The sequence below is a fragment of the Canis lupus genome, chromosome 14 (genome assembly GCF_003254725.2).
Source record: "Canis lupus dingo isolate Sandy chromosome 14, ASM325472v2, whole genome shotgun sequence".
In the NCBI taxonomy this organism is placed as follows: domain Eukaryota; kingdom Metazoa; phylum Chordata; class Mammalia; order Carnivora; family Canidae; genus Canis; species Canis lupus.
In genome coordinates, this window is record NC_064256.1 from 7,506,881 (window position 1) to 7,512,417 (window position 5,537).

The following is a 5,537-nucleotide window of genomic DNA, read 5'->3' on the forward strand; positions in this document are numbered from 1 at the left end:
ACTAACTAATTATGTAGGCTGCACACCCAGCATGAAGCCCAATGCAGGGCTTGAACTCATGACCCTGAGAACAAATGGGAGCTCAACTGACTGAGCCACCCAGAGGCCACTTCCTGTTGGATGTGAACACCACGATGCTCTCTGGGACTGCCTGGGCCCGAGGTGCATGGCTCCCTCTAGTGGTGGCCCTGTCTGAACTGGAGTCCTCAGTAGCCGCAGGTCCCAGTTTTTATCTGCCTGGGTTTACTTAGATTTTCTGGTGGCCAAGAGCCTGCCTGCTGCTGTCACATGCGATCACAGGGGCTGCTCAGCTATCAAATCAATGGCAAAGTTTTCATTCACCTCTTTGAAATTTCAAATTGAATTTTCTTATAGTCTTTATTATCATACACCTGACTGGTGTGAGTAATCTTCAACCTGGTGCCCCAGGGGGTAGGCTCAGCAGCAGGGGGAGGTCACTGCCCCTGCCATCTTGTGGGCTCTGAATTGTACCCTGCAAATGGGTAAATCTATGATATGCGAATTATATCTCAATAAAGCTGTTTGCAAAACAAAAAACATAAAAAGGGAACCTGAGGTTACTACCAGGTGCCAGGACATCTGGTGTCTTAAGATGGCCCAGCTCTGGTTTTGATGCACTGGCCTCTCTCCCTCTTCAACTGATCCCTCTCTTCATATTACCTGGAAGGAAGACTTACCATTCTCCTTCCCTCAGTCCCTGTCCTTGGTCTTGTTTTTCTCTAAAACTGTGGGCTTGGGCTATGGTGCTGGGTGAGACCCGTTGCTTGACCAGAGCCCCCTTGGCCAGTCTTGGCCCAAACTCCAGTGAGACAATGTCTCCTCTGGCCAGCCTATGTGGGAAGGCAAGCGCCAGTGTCTCAGAGCCTGACTGCCAAGGGAGTCAAGAGAATGGCCAAGGGGTTCTGGGCTAACCCAAAGCAGAGGGCTCTGGGCAAGTGTAGACAGTATCCTCTCCACACAAGCCTCTATCTGGCTGTTAATGCCTTGCCTTTGTTTGGGATCTGAATTCTGGGGCTCTGACCCAGGATCACAGGAATAGGGGCCAAAGGAACTTCTGAGACTCAGTACCCCCAACCCAATCCTTGGATTTTATAATAAGATTGAGGCAGTGGAAAGAGAGACCCCTGTATGTGCCCATCCATTGGTTCCTGCCAAGCAACTTCCATGCCCATACCCTGGGATTAAAGCAGAGGAGGAGCAGAGCTGGCAAAGTGGACCTGCCCGAGGGGTCCTCCCAGCCCTCTGTCCTGGGGAGAATACGCCTAAATCTTGTAACTGCATGGATTCCCAGCACTGCAGAAGAACCGGTGAGAAGCAGAAGTTCCCCCTGTGCAGGAGTCACGGGCACTGGGAGAAGAGCAAACAGACACCTCAGTGGTTAGGCGTCAGAGCTGGGGTGCAGTGCTGGTTCTGCCACTCTCCAGCTGAGCGAGCTTGCTTAGGCTGCTTAAACTCTGCAAGCCTCAGTTTCTTTGCCTGTCAAGGCCATGAGGGATAAGAAGAGAAATGGGTATGGGAGCCTGGATGGCTCAGCGGCTGAGGGTCTGCCCTTGGCTCGGGGCGTGATCCTGGGGTCCTGGGATCGAGTCCCACATCGAGCTCCCTGCAGGGAGCTTGCTTCTCCCTCTGCCTAGGTCTCTGCCTCTCTCTCTGTGTCTCTCATGAATAAATTAAAATTAAAAAAAAAATAAAAAGAAATGGGTGGATAGGAGGAAGAGGAGATTGTAGGCAGGAAGCAGTATCTATGTATCTCGTCCTCTCTTCCTCCACCCTCTTAGCTCTCCAAGCCCTAATGGGATCCCCAGGGATCAGTCTTTGAGAAAAGAAAATCATGAAAGATATTTGAAAAAACGAGAAACGCTAGGCGGGGATAGGCACAAGAATGATGAGCAAGCTCCCCTCCAGGCTGGAGAACCTCAAGGCTTGGCGGTCCCTGTGTGGGTACCTGGAAACCTTCTGCCCATCCCCTAGGCCCCTGCTCTGCTGCAGGTTTCAGATATGCAATAAGATGGCATCAGTCTTTCTATGCCAAAAACAAAACAAAAAGTGCACACACACTCCTAAAGTCCCAGTGGGTTCAATCCAACAAGGAAGTATTCCAACTGTGAGTATTAATCCTCGAGCCGTGTTAGTCAAGTGTGTGGACTGGCATTCTGTGCCGGGTAGACATGCCGCAGCTTGGCACAGAGCCTGGAGCATCGTGAGGCGGACCTTTGCAGGCATTTTAAAAACAGGCAAAGGATGACCTTCCTGGAGGGCGACTGGTGGGCTACTTATTTGGAATCTGGGGGAGGGGTTGCCAGGCTGCGGGGTACAGTTGTGAGATTTGAATGTCAGATCTATGAGGAACAACACATTCCCCACTTGCTGTGGCAGCTCAGCTGGCCAGCCAGGGGTGACCTTGGCCTGGGGTAGGACACGATGTTATGAGTGGGGAGTGAGGGTCGTGGGGGAATTGGGAGGCTGGGACAGGAGCCACTGAGATTGCTGACTCAGGGGAGAGCTGGCAAGGGTTGCCGGGGTGGGGATGGGGGCTGAGATCCTGCACAGCCTGTTGCAAAATGCCATCTCTAAATGAATCACATGGTGTATATGTGCTTGCACATGGTTGTGTGAGCCAGGTGAAGGGTGTGGAAAAACATCCCTGTGTTACTCATGGTCACCTGGGGGTGAGAGTCGATGGGCAAGGGAAGGGGCAGATGTAGCGATGAGCTTTGTCTGCCTATCTTTGTAGTATCTCATTTCATTTATTGCAACTGGTATGATTTGAAAGATAGCAAATGAAGTACAAAAAATGAATCATTTACAAATCTTTTCTGTCCCTCCCTCCTCATAATGGCCTTTTGCTTCCAGCCAGCAAATCCAGAGAGAAGTCCAACCTGCTGTTATTGTCCGTAGCATGAAGCAGGTAATATCTGGGAGGTGACCTATGTTGAGGTGTTGTTCTGTGTGCCAGGCGCCACGGAGACGTCAGGGACACATCCTCATCGAATTCCCCCCTCCTGCAGTTACTTCATTGTATAGGTGAAAGATTGCAGCTTAGGGAGGTGGGGTAACTTAGTGGAATAAGTAGTTAAGTTAGCATACTGGTTGAGGACCCAGGAGAAAACAGGATACCTGCAGACTTGGTAAGAGAATCAACAAGGGGTGTTGAAGGCCGAGGGCTAAGAGGAGCAGGAAGTCGTCATCATCCCTGGGTGGAGAGGACAAGGAGAAGGAATGGTGTTGAGAGCCCAGGTGAGCAGAAGGAGGGAAGAAATATCCCCAACCACTGTCCTCTCCTGCCTCCCAGGCCCTGCCTGTGGCTCTTGGGGGCTGACCCAATAGGAAGCCAGGCAGATGAAGTCTGTAGGGGCTGAGAGGGAGGAGAAGGAATGGGGGTGGGGAGAAATGGAGACCAACCAGTCTGGACTGTGAGGGTGGAACAGGAGTTGAACTCAGAACCCATCAGCTTTGAACCCTGGAGTCCTTCTCCTGCCCTCCATAGCAACATGGGCTGCCCACATGGATGTGCCTACGCCCCCCTCTGGCTCCCACATGCCACTCTATATGTGGGGCCATCCTGCCAAGAAAGGACTTAAGCCTGAGTCTTTCCTGCTTTCTCTGGCCAGAATGTCCTCCTCTATAGAATGGGCTGGCTTTGAGTCAGGACAGCTGCATCTGGCAGAGAAATGTGAGCCCTGTATTCCAAGCCTGACACTTGTGTGCACCTATGATTCCACACTCACACTCACACTCCTCTTCTGCCAGGGACCCCAGGCCCCCCTTCCCTTGGCCTGCATGGGGGCATTCCACGAAGGGCCATGTTTCGTTTATTGCTATATCTCTGTATCTGGCTTGATGCCTGGCACAAAAGAGGTTCACGATGATCACTCATAGTGGAACTCAAATGCCTCCCCAAATGCCCTTTCCTCAGGACCCTGGGTTTTTATTTCAGAGTGAGTTTTCCAAATGCCTGGGTGGCTCAGCAGTTAAGTGTCTGCCTTCAGCCCAGGGTGTGACCCTGGAGACCCAAGATTGAGTCCCACATTAGGCTCCTTGTATGGAGCCTGCTTCTCTCTCTGCCTGTGTCTCTGCCTCTCTCTATGTCTCTCATGAATAAATAAATAAAATCTTTTTTTAAAAAAAGTTTCTCTACCATGTGAAACAGGTGAAGAATGTGCTGAGTGTCCTTTCCAGCCATTAATTCATGTAAGCTCACAAAACATTCTATGGGGCTTGCTATTAGAACTACCTGTCACAGCTAAGACAAATTAGCCCCTGAAAGTTAAATGACTTGCCTGAGGTCACCAGTGGAAAGTATCATCAGACCCAGGATTTGGACTCACCAGAGTCTGCTCTTAGCCTCTGCTCCACCCAGTCTCCCAGGGGACCTGCCTTATAACAGGCACCATTTTCTTTAACCCTGGTGAGACTAGAGATGCCACATCCTTGTTTCTTCTCTGTCTGCTGGCCCGAGCCTCCCTCTGCTCCTGTGAGCCCAGCTCCAGATCTGCTGAGGCCACCACTAATCCTCCTGCCAATTGCTCAGGCACTTTTCAGGGTCCACACTCCTGGGAGAGATGCTGCCCTCTCTTATGAGGAGTGGGCAGCAGAGAGGGGGACCTTTAACCCCTGCCTGGATGGGGGGAAGGGTGGCTTCTGACTCTCTGGCCTTTACAGCAGGGAGGGAGACTGCTTTGGCAGGATTCATGGCTCCACCTTCAAAGTCCCTTTGCCTGTGAGCTGGGGGGGGAGGGGCGGCATCCCTGCTCTCCCCCTGCTTCCCAGCTGCACTGAGAAGTTCTAGGCCAGCTTTCCTCACTTCCTCCCATTGGATGCCTCTGCCGGCTGAGCCCACGGCCCAGCCCTGCCCCCAGTCCCGGCTCTTCCCCACCCCAGGCCTGAGTTTAGGAACTGGAGAATAGACTGGGACCAGCCAGCAAAGGGAGGCCTTGGCATTTAGGGCCAAGCCTGGGGTTCCTGGGGTGGGTAGGGGTGGTGGGTAGAGTCTAGGAAGGAAACGCATAGGTGGAACAAAAGAGGAGGAAAGCAGGAGATCTCAGAGGCCTGGAGCAGCACCTTTGCTGTTGCTTGTCTCTACTGAGCACTTAGCATGTGCCAACCACTACCCTAAGTTATTTATATACTTGCACCGCCAGTCTGTAAAGTAGAAGTTATAATCCCCAGTTTACAAACAGGGAAACCGAGGCACGATTAGGCGTCTGTTTAACGGCACAGGGATTTGGCCGAATAGGGCTTTGAACCCAGCACAATCTTCTTCTCCCGAGAGCAGGAAGGAAGCTGACCTGGGAACCCCCGGGCAAAGGAGTGGCCCCAAGGGGAGGGGGGCCGGAGAACCCGCCGTCCGGGGGCCTCAGAGGGAAGAAGCAGCGTTCATTGTCAGGGTTCCTCGTCCCCCTGCAGGGACCGCAGGCTTCCGCGGCCGTCGGGAGCAGAGCCCTCCCCGAACGAAGCCCGGTGGGAGGCGGCCTGGCGCGTGCCCACCCCGCCCCCCGGCGCCCGGGCCGCGACCG